Genomic DNA, 11899 nt, shown 5'->3' with positions numbered 1-11899 from the left:
GAGTGCTTGAACCCAGACTCTTGTGCAGGTCTTTGTTGCTTTGAACTATGTTCACTTAACCGAGTGTGCCACTGACCCAGTGGTTAACAGGTTTACAATGGAGTCCTAAATCATGACCACCTTTTTCCATATGCAAATTCATCTATATGCTTAATAAACTCTGTAAAACAGGTTGAATCTACATTTCTTTTTACTACTGATCGTTTCCAATACCTAAATCTGTATACTCCATGCTTAGATCATTTTGGTGAGCTATATTTTGAAAAAAAACATTATATTAATCAGGGAATAAAACTGTCCTATTTCCTCTCTCCTTTGATGCTTTAGACCCGAGGTTCCAACTCTCCTCAAAATCTTTGATATTTTATGGCTAGAGGAAGTTACATTTGAATAGTTTGTGTTCCTATACAGGACGACAATCCTGTACCGACAATCCTGACTGAACATTTGAAAATAGCTTTTTTTGAGTACTTTGCCAATTACTTTCTACTTACTTCCAGGTCTACCCACAGCTTTCCATTTACAGAGGACAGTTTCTTAGACCCAAACTCTCTCTGACTACATTATAAAAACATTCTACACGCTCATTCTCATCCAGTGTGCCTTTTATTTCTGGAGAAGGATCAGAGAGACAATGATGAAAGAAACATCACAGTTCAAATCTCCTCTTTCCCCAGAAATCACCTTCATACTCTTGAACTTGAATTGCATGCTTAATTGTAGAATGACAGCAAGGATTTCCAAAATGGCTGTGAGTAGACAAGGCATATAATCAGCCCAAGGTTCCTTGGACTGTTGATCACATCTTAAAGCCTTTGTAAACCTTTATAGGGAACTTAATTTTAAAAAGCATGCTTTACAGCTGAAAGACCCTTTTACAGAGAATCACAAAACCTGGGCTTATTCTTAGTTCTTAGTTGAAGTTTGTGAAAGATTTGAGTAAGCCAACAAAACATTATATTTTTCTTTTCTCCCAAGATGGTAGCCTATGGAGACATTGATGGAAAAGATTTAAATTTGGGATTAAAACTAGCTGAGCTATTTCTAATAATTTTTTTATTGGAGAATAAGTTTTTTGGCTCTGTATCAGCCTCCAGTATGTCTCTCCAATCACTCAAACCTATCCATTCTGTTCTCAGCTATTCTGGATAATAGCCAACCCACACTAAATTTATCACACAATATAACACAGCCTGGGCTGCACCTTCACGGGGGTAAAGTGGAGAAGCCAGCAAAGGCTGAGTCTGCCTGCTGGTCTTATGGCCCATATTCTCCAGGGAGAGCTGGGGTAGGCTAGCCTAGACCTTGCAGGAATCTCTCTGTGTGGATATGAGCACAGGTGGCCAGAACACTTTAAGTCTCTGCTAGTGCCCACATAATCTCACTGGGTGACCTCTACTAAGCTTTGGCGTCTTTTAGATTTTGTTTCCTTGGGTTAAAGTGAAAAATAATACAATGCCACAAACTATGCTTATCAGGATTTAAGATACAAAATGAAGCAGCTGACTTACACCTGGATCTTCTGAACTTTAGCTTTGACTCAACACACTAGTCGCATTGGTAAGTTTAAAACAAAATTCAGGATGCGGGATCGAGCATCCACAAAAATATAACATTGAATAAATTTCCCTAGACGTACACCGAGAAATAAGGATCAGTATTCTTTGTTAGGTATCAATAGCAACTTTGAAAAATAGTCAAACTTCATATCTAGTGCAATCATCTGAGAAATTTAGTTTTTTTTTTTCTGTGTATTAAAAGTTTAACAAATATTTCGGAGTGTATTTCAGTGAGTGTACTTTTTTGACAGAAATAAATGCCTACTTATTTTCCAGGAAATCCTTTAAGTTTGCCACTTCTCCAATTATTGTTTGACAGTGAGGGCATAATTTTCCTCTCTCCCTCTCTGTGGATAGAAGAGGAGATACTTCAGTATTAGAGCAGGGAATTTTCTTTTCTTTTTTTAATATTTATTTATTTATGTATTTCCCTTTGTTGCCCTTGTTGTTTTCCTGTTGTTGTTATTGATGCCGTTGTTGGACAGGACAGAGAGAAAAATGGAGAGAGGAGGGGAAGACAGAGAGAAAGACAGACACCTGCAGACCTGCTTCACTGCCTGTAAAGTGACGTCCCTGCAGGTGGGGAGCCCGGGGGCTGGAACCGGGATCCTTCCACCGGTCCTTGTGCTTTGTGCCACATGCGCTTAACCCGCTGCACTACCACCTGGCTCCCGAGCAGGGCATTTTCTGTGCTCAGCTTCTAATGCCTCTATGCCCGGTGCTAGACATGCCAGAGCTGAGAAGCACTTTGATCTTTCTTTCATTCAGTCTCTCTCATTCATAAAGATGTATTATAAGTAGTGCTTTTCCTCTGTCTCTTTGTCTCTGTCTATCTGAAAAAATAGACCTGGATTGAGGAAGCCCCAGTGATGAATAAATAAATAAATAAATAAATAAATAAATAAATAAATAAATACTAAGTAATAAGTAAAGTTGTCCATAAAGAAGAAAGAAGTAGATAAAAATAATAATAATAATAATAGTGACATTGTATGCCATCAGGTTAGGTATGGGGGTTGGGAGAGTCTCTGATTTTTATAAAGGTTTCCATCCTTATCAAAAGTACATACAGCTATAATTACCTTCCCAGTGGTTGGATACTTCCTTTGGTTCTCATTAACTAAGGTGATTTGTGTTGACTTATTTCCTTTGCATTATTACGAGATCCCTTGAAAGAGCGTGTCTGTATCAAGTCAGAAACAGACCCCAGAGAAAGCAGGAAGCAGCGGCATACTCAACTGAGGCTACCCAGAATTCCTAGAACAGGAAGAGTGTCTCAGTTTCTCTGGCAAGAAAATGAGGAGCAAAGCTGTGCTTATCTGGACATCAGAGTCTCTGGCTGTGTGACATTTTCTCCTGCAGTCAGAAAGCAAGGCGATAGCATTAACTTCAAAGAACTGAGATCAGGAAGAAGAGTGAAGGAGAGATTCTGCATGCATGCATGATAGAACTAAGTGATGAAGGGATGAAGTCAGGTCACCTACCTCCACTCTGAGCAACCAGCACTAGGATGTGTCCAGGGTGCGAGATGGAGATGTATCTGTTTGAAGAATGACTGTGTGGTCGCTTAGTCGGCACTGCAGAGAGAGCCTTGGACTTGGCAGTTTGATTCCTGACACCATAGATATCACACACAGTAGGTCTTCTCTCTTGTGCAAAAATCTGTAAACAAATAATTATATATCTGGGCCCTGGGTCAGACTGATGTGGTAAACTGTTTATTGTATCTATATGCTGTCTTCAGGTTTGGGTACCATTCTCTGCCCTAGTCCAACTTTCTGGTCCTAGTCTCAACTCTGACACCATCTTCCCAGACAATATTTTTGGTGCACTTGCATGTTAGTTATCAAATTCAAGCAGAAATTACTAATGACATGAACCCCTAGCTAGGAACACAGCTAAAACAGACTTCCTAGCTGATCCCCACCCTATGATCCCTATTCTCATCAGCCCTATTTCTATTTTTTGGTTCCTATTTATTAAACATTTTGTCCTATTTTATATCCTACCACTTTTCAGCCACCATATTGCATCTGCTCTCATGATATCATAATTCTATCCTGACTTCCTTGGGCAGACGACCTCACCGATGTGCCTGAAGGCCTTGCCTTTCCAGAGCACTATCCCACTAGGAAATGATAGAAACAAGTTGGGCATATGGATCCACTTGCCAACTCCCATATCCAGCAGAGAAGCAATGACAGAAGCTAGAACTTCCACCCTCTGCTCCCCAGAAGAATTTTGGTCCATCCTCCCAGACAGGGAGGAATGTTAGGGGAAGATGACCAGATGGCTGTAAATGTCAACTCCGTCAAGACGTAGAGAGAGAAGAGGACAAAGAAATAATTTTTAGAAGTAGTAATAGGTGTAGGTATAACTTAGAAAGAAAGAGTAGGCAGGGCCATAGAAAAAATGAATATATATATATATATATATATATATATATATATATATATATAATATATCAACTAAACTCTGTGACCTTGGGAAAACTACTATAATTTCCAATGGAGGAAATTGAGCTGTAGTGTTGGGAACGGTATGGAATCAAACCCCTGTTATCTTATAATTTTGTAAATCAATACGAAATCATGAATAAAATAAAAAATAATTCAATTAAAGTAAAAGAAAAAAATGTTTAATTTTAGGAGAGGCAGAGAGAAATAAGTCTAGAGAAAGAGAGAGGCCAGAATATGGCTCAGTTCTGTTGTAAGCAGTGCTGGAGAAGGAAACTGGACTTTGAGCATTCAAGTGCCACATTCTACCCACAAACTAGCTCCCCTGACCCCAAGGTACTGACTTTAAAATCACTGCTTTGGGCCAGCAAGATAGCTCAGTTGGTCGGTGTGCCTGCTTTGCCATGCACTTGACCCAGGGTCCACCCTAGTCCCTACTTCACTGAGGTAACGGGATGTTCTGGTGATGTAAGCTCTTTTCCTCTCTATCTTTGAATCTGTCTGTTTTTCTATCTGAAAAAGATGACCTGGAGCAGTAAACCTCCTACATGACCAACCAACAAACAAACAAACAAACTCTGAACTCCTGAAAATGCTCGACTGAATGCTAAAAAATGATAAAAGAATAGATTCTGCAAAAAAAAAAAAATCTATAAATGTAATGTGATTATGAAAAGCCTTACCATCATTAGCCAAAAAATGCTATAATCAGTTTTTGGAAATTATTTACAAGCTCAGTGTTTTTTTATCCAGACAAGCACTATGCAACAGATATAATTCCCAGGACACAGAGCAAACATCCCAATTAAAAATTGGTATCTTAATCCACCAACATTGTGAACAGCATTGATAAGCCTCCTCTGATGTGACTCTTTCCTCATCCATTTTGGAGACAAAATTGCTCACTGGCACAACAAATACGGTCTCCTTACACCCCTGAAATAGGCATCTTCACAAACTTCATTCATTTGACTCTTGGCGTAATCTCTCTGGCCAATCAGGTGAACCATCCACTAAGCTTTTCATTTATTATAGCAGTTTATTACACTTTCCGTTAGATACAAATAGGGTTGAAACCTGATGCTTCTTATCTGAAATCTGTTATGTCCATTCCAAGACCTGCTTTGTTAAATGAGCCCTTTCTTCCCTTTCTTATACATAAAGTCCCCGTCTAGACCAGAGCTCACTAGTATATTTAGATTAATGAAACGTCTTTCTTGCAGTGCTCTGACGTTCTGGCTCCCAGCCCTTCTGCCTTTTAGCTAATCCTGCTATTCTGTGTGAGCCAATCCAGCAGGCAGAGCTGATCACACAAGGCCCCGTTTTATTCCTCACTACTTAACATCACTTGACTCCTAGTGCATCCATGCCCTGGTCTTGTTTCTGAATGAAATGCCCCTTTTGAATTTTTTTTTAAAATTTATTTCTCCAGTGCTGAGAATGCATGGAAACATGAATTCAATACAATCAGGTTGACTTTTTTGTGCTTTTCTTTGGATGGGTGTGTGGCCCGGGTTGGTGGGGTGGGGATGGGAGGAGGAGATGCCAAGACCTTGGACAGAGCTTGCCCTCAGAAACACAGCACTCTCTATGGACCTGCTACCCTCAGCCTAACTATCCCATTTTTAGAAGCTTCATTTATTCCCTTTTCAAGTCTTCCTCCACAATCTCACAAACCATAGTGCTTAGGTATAGATTTTTTTTCTTCTTTTTCTATCTTTTCCTTTTTTATTTCTTTTTCTTTCTTTTCTTTTTTTTTCAGAGAAATTGAGAGGGGGACAAGTGGTAGCACAGCTGGTTAAGCACACATATTACAGTGCACAAGGACCCAGGTTCAAACTCTCTGTCCCCACTTGTAGAGGAAAGCTTCACAAGTGTTGAAGCCAGGTCTGCAGGTGTCTCTCTTTCCCTCCCTATCTTCCCCTTCCCTCTCAATTTCTCTCTGTCTCTATTTACTAATAAATACTTAAAAACAAATTGAGAGAGAAGGAGAAGGAGATGGATAGACACCTGCAGAACTATTTCACTGCTCATGAAGCTTCCCCCCTGCCAGTGGGGTCATTGATCTTGAACCTGGGTTTTCATGCACAGGGAAAACTGTGGTTTGGACTGGATGTACCACTCACTGCCTGGCCTCCTCACACACAGAGTTTTCTCCATGCCTGTCCTGTAGTGTGTCTTCTCCTTCTCTTGAACATTTATCCCCAAGTAAGTCCTCCAATGTGATCCCTTCACTGAGGAGCCCACCATGAGTTCCTCTCAGCTGCCATGCTCTGCTATTTTCACTCATAGATTCTAGCTCAGTTTATACATTTCCTACAGAGCTATGCGGGTATAACTTGTGAAATGTACCAAAAATAAAGCACTTTTTGTATTTTTTTGACTTCATCTCTAGTTTCTCATTTGGCTAGAAACATACTTGAAATCGACCCTAAAAATTAACATCTGTGCACTTGTCAAAGCATGGCCCATAGTGATCCCATAACCTTATTTGTGCTAGAAAAAAAATATTTGAAAAAACAAGGAGTAGGGACTGGACAGTGGTACACCTGGTTGAGCGCTCATTTTACCAAGAACAAGGATATGAGCTTGAACTCCTGCTCCCCATCTGCAGGGTGGGGGCCATTCTTGAGCATTGTAGCAGGTTTGCATATGTCTCTCTGTCTCTCTTCCTATCTCCCTCCCCCAATCACTGCTCAATTTTTCTCTGTCCCATCAAATAAAAGTAGTAAAAGAATAAAAAAACAGGAAGTAGACTTTACGCCTTGTGGAAGAGGGATCGGCCCATCCCAAATCCATCTCTCTCAGTGTCCTTTTCTTCCCTGATTTAAAAGGCTCTCACAGAAAGGGAGAGAGGGAAGGAGAGACATCTGCAGTACTGCTCTGTCATCTGCAAAGTGGGAGGAGAATGTGAAACCAGGTCCTTGCACATGGTAACATATTTGCTCTGCCAGGCGAAGCATCTCCAGGCTTAGAGAGACTTCTTGAGTGAGAAAGACCTTTAGGGATTAGTAGATGCTGTGTAAATGTTACCCATTGGAATATGAAGCCATGACTGACCTTACAAGAGACAACAACTGTAATATTTCATGTGTGATTTTTGCTCAATTCTATTTTTCAGTTAGCAATAATCGCTCCTCGGATAAACCTCATTGGCTATGATACTGCCACTGCGCAAAGCTTGCTCAATTCTATTTTAAGTTTAATTAGAGAAGAAGAAATTGTCACCAGTGTCAGAATTTAAAAAAAAAAAAAAAAAAAAGACTCAACAAAATAGCTCACTTGGATAGCATGCTGTTTTTGTTATGTGCATGACCCAGGTACAAGCCCAGCTCTCACTTCTTTCTCTCTCTCTCTCCCTCCTCTCCCTCTCCCTCTCCCTCTCCCTCTCCCTCTCCCTCTCCCTCTCCCTCCTCTCCCTCTCCCTCTCCCTCTCCCTCTCCCTCTCCCTCTCCCTCTGCCTTTCTATCTCTATTTAAAAAATAATTCAGTTTAAGAAAGAAAATGTACATACCGACATAAGGCTGGAAGACCTCCTTGAAGACCTCTGGTTTTAGAAGTAGGAACTTCAATATGGTTCAGTTACATGATTGCCAACTTGGGCAATATGCTATGAATAGTTAAAGGTTATTTCATATCAGTAAATTTACATTGCATAGTGTAATATAAATCTAATCTGTCGAACTATTAAAACATACTTTATATCTTTGACAACACACCAACAGACTCTTTATTCATATGCAAAAATCAGAACAAGTGAATAACATCTCCCAAGTTCCTTTCACCAATATCTTCAAATTATGTTCTCCTTGGTTTTATTTCGGTGAGTTGTCTTTTAAGTTCTGACAACATCTGTAAAGCTATTAAAAGGCAACAAAGTTCATGATGACTAAGACTTGTTTTTCTAGATAGAAATCAGCAATATAGAAAATTATTTATGGGCAAATTAAATGATGAATGCAGGTGGTGTCTTTTTAAACAGACTTACTTATTTATTAGTATGAAAGAGAAACGCTGGCAAGTCCTGAGCTATTTTTCTCTGCCCTCTGCAGACCTTACTTCACACTGCAGACATTTTTAAGTGAGTATGTCATGGTCATTAATGCTTAGATGTTCCCCACTGAAGAGACTGACATTTTGTTCTGGAGAATGCCCTAAGAGTCACTTCACCCAGTTCTTGTGCATATTCCAGGAACAAGCTCTTTGAACGAGAATAGTGACCTCAGTAACAGCCCTAGACTGATTCAATTAGGTATAAAGTGTGGCTTTTCAGTAGTAGTTTGTGTCCGTGCTTGATACCTATTTTCGGAAACTTCACAAGAAAGGGTGTGTATTGTATTTCAAGGTTTATATCTCAAAATCAATTGCTGATTTTGCAACAGGTGCATTTAACATCTATGCATGTTTCATTTTGTTCGAGTCAAGAGAACTATCCCATATCTGCATTTACTAAGGCAATTATAATACTGAGAAAATAAATGCAATCTTTACTAACATGCCTGTTATTAAAAGTTGGGGGAGGTCGGGCTGTAGCACAGCTGGGTCAAGCGCACATGGCATAAAGCGCAAGGACCCGCTTAAGGATCCCGGTTCGAGCCCCCAGCTCCCCACATGCAGGGGAGTCACTTCACAAGCAGTGAAGCAGGTCTGCAGGTGTCTCTCTTTCTCTCCTCCTCTCTGTCTTCCCCTCCTCTCTCCGTTTCTCTTTGTCCTATCCAACAACGAAGACATCAATAACAACAACAATAATAACTATATCAATAAAACAACAAGGGCAACAAAAGGGAATAAGTTATGAATACATATTTTAAAACATGATGGAAGAAACTCTTGTATGTTATCTCTCTGGATTTAGATCCAGCAATGGCATTTTCAGAGCTAAATTCTTAGCTTGTAGGGAAGGCCATGTGTCTTCCTATACATGCAACTCAGCTTAGAATCCTAGAATCCTGGGAGAACACCTGAGAACTGGGTGGATTGGGGGTATCTGTTGCCGTGATATCTCATTCAGTCTGAGAACCATCAAAGTATGTGTGGAGGGGAATTCTAGCTCTGCATAAAATAAACACACAAAAACAGAAATGACGTTTTCAGACTTTGCTTAGTCATGAGATAATTGCAATAACAATGGCATTAAGGATAACTAATACTTCAGCAAAACTCTCCCCAGTGACTGAAACCCTCTCAGGTTTCAAGGTTATCTGAATAGGGAGAGCCTATTACTTTTCTTATCTACTGGAGGGGGAAACCAAGGCACAGCAAGCAAGCTGAAATGAGTCCTTTGCAGCAATTTCTTCTATGAAATCACCTGTGTTGATATGCATATCGCCTTCCTTACATTATAGTCTCAGTTCAATTGTGTCCTTAGCTTCTTCGCTCTTCTACAAGGCTCCTTTCAGACACAAGCAAGACAGACACTGGCAAACTTGAATGCTCAATAAGTAGCCCATCGAGAGAAGCTCAGAACATTAAGCACCTATAATGGCAGTGAGGAAGAAAAAAAAAAAACGGATGAGAACAAAATGAACAAGTCAGCCTCCCCAAGACATTCAGATATGATATATATTATATTTGTTATATCTTATATGTTATCATAAAAAGAAAAATTCCAGTTAGCATGCACAAAAAAACATTTCTATAACTGTAACCTGTAGAAAGAGCTCACACATGTCTGGGTAATGTAGAGGAAGATAGCATAATGGTAATGCAGACAGACTCTCATGTTTGAGACTCTGAGATCCCAGGTTCAGTCTCCTGCAGCACCAGAAGGCAGAGTTGAGCAGTGCTCTGATATGAGAAAAAGAAACCAACACAAAACTACCTGAAATCTGTGAAAGTTAATCTCACAAAATAATATTTCCACGAAAAAATGCTAAGTGAAAAGGGATGCATGTATCAGGATATGACCCAAAGAAATTGAAAAAATTGGGCTGTGTCTGCATGCGCTCATGCTTTAGTGTGTGTGTTTGTGTGTGTGTGTCAGTGTGTGTGAGTGTATGTGTGTGTCAGTGTGTGTGTGTGTGTGAGTGTGTGTGAGTGTGTGTCTGAGTGTGTGTGAGTGTGTGTGTGTGTGAGTGTATGTGTGTGTGTGTGTGTGAGTGTGTGTGTGTGTGAGTGTATGTGTGTGTGTGTGTGTGAGTGTGTGAGTGTGTGTCTGAGTGTGTGTGAGTGTGAGTGTGTGTCTGTGTGTGTCTGTGTGTGTGTGTGTGCGTGTGTGTGTGTGTGTGTGTGTACGCAGAGTTCGGTTTTAAATCTGAATCTTTCACTGCAGTTTTTGAATTTGCTTCTCAAAGGACTAGTCACATTCAGACCTTTAAATGATAAAAGTCAGTTTCCTCACAGGTAACTTTTTTGGGGGGGAGGGGCAGATCATAATTTTTGTGGACATATGGAAAATGATTTCTTGAGTTATAAAAGTTGATATCTGACAAAAATGGATTTAGCAGAAACTTTCCAAATATTCACCTATTTTTTTTTTCTTCCTGGCTGAGGCTAAGACTAGAGTCCTCAAAACGACAAAGGAGGGAGCATTTCTGTAGAGCAACTTATGAATGAATGGATACTAGTTTATTATGGAAATACAATTGTAACCAAGCACTATAATCTGTCTAGACAGAGTGGGCTTGAATGCCAAAAAAATGGAGTGTTTCTAGTTTAAAAGAAATCCTCATGGAATGTGTATAAGATGCCACATGGTGAGAACACTAGCACAGACCCATATGTGCTCCTGGCACCATTTGGGACTTGTTACGTTTTTTAGACAAAATCTTTAGAGATAGGCTGGAAAGCTTGGAATGACTCTATTCTTGGGCAGAAGCACAGGTCTGGGAGAGAGAAATCATGTGCAAAGCAAAGAGCCTTCTTGAGATCACTGTCATTTTCCCACTTGCATTGTGATGTTATACAACGTTCCACAAAGCTGTTGCTGGGTGATGGTTTTCCTGAAACCCAGTCCATGATAATTTTAGCAGTTCACTTTATTCCCCTGACACGTTCTTTTTGGAAAGCTCACACTGCAATTCTTTAGATGCTCAGAGGTTTTCGGGTAAAATGTTCTTATATGGCCACAAATGTAATAAGAATCATAAAGGAATTTCTTAGTATTTAGAAGAGGAAAGGAATGATTTTTGAGGAGACTTTTACTAACACATTTTGTAAAAAAAAAAAAAAAAGAAAGAAAGAAAGAAAGAAAGGAAACCTGCATATTCATGTGCACCTTTAAAATATTGTCATCCTCATCCTATTCTGATGACTCTCGAGATCACTGACGAAACTCAGTTTTGGAGTATTTGGGTTCCTGACAGTCTGTTCTCTGATGCTAGTTTTTAAGTTTATGAGTGTGTGTGCATGTGTATGTTTGCAGGATACTATCAGACATTCAACAATCTGATTCATTCTCCAGCACTTATTTCTACAAATGACTTTATAAAAAGGACAATTCCCTCGTGTTTTCTGAGCCACTTCCAGGAGTGAGTCTCCAGAGTCAGATAGAGCTGTCTTCATCATTTTTACATATAGACTTCCTCAAACTAAAAGAATGATAATCGCCTAATTATAAATTCACTGTTAATATAGCCTCGGAGCTGAGAACATTTCACTCCAGTAGCTAATTTAGTCAGTGGTAAATTCTCACTGTTATTTAATGTCATTTATCACCTGCTGTTTTGTCTTACCAAGAACATCCTGCCTGCTCCACTGTCTTTGTACATGGACCTTCTGTGACTTTAATGTCCTCAGAACAAAGGCCCCAAAGTGCTTCAACCCAGAGGACTTTGGCAACTTGCCTCTGATATATTCAAGCCATTTTGCCGCCTGTCACTCAGTGCTGTACAAATTAAACTCTGAGGAGAGGTATAAAGGGTCTAGGAGGCATTTTTTTTTTTT

At 39.8% G+C, this 11899-nt stretch overlaps 1 non-coding gene across 1 annotated transcript; it reads right to left on the bottom strand.

Annotated features, from left to right (window-relative positions):
• Positions 1-7063: 7063 nt before the first annotated feature.
• LOC132538782 (U4 spliceosomal RNA) lies at positions 7064-7197 on the bottom strand. Its single transcript, XR_009550108.1, has one exon. It is a non-coding gene; the product is annotated as a U4 spliceosomal RNA (small nuclear RNA).
• Positions 7198-11899: the final 4702 nt, after the last annotated feature.

This window comes from Erinaceus europaeus, chromosome 5 (assembly GCF_950295315.1).
Source record: "Erinaceus europaeus chromosome 5, mEriEur2.1, whole genome shotgun sequence".
Taxonomy (NCBI): Eukaryota; Metazoa; Chordata; class Mammalia; order Eulipotyphla; family Erinaceidae; genus Erinaceus; species Erinaceus europaeus.
The sequence above is the reverse complement of the archived record's forward strand: the minus strand, read 5'-3'. Positions and strand labels throughout refer to the sequence as shown.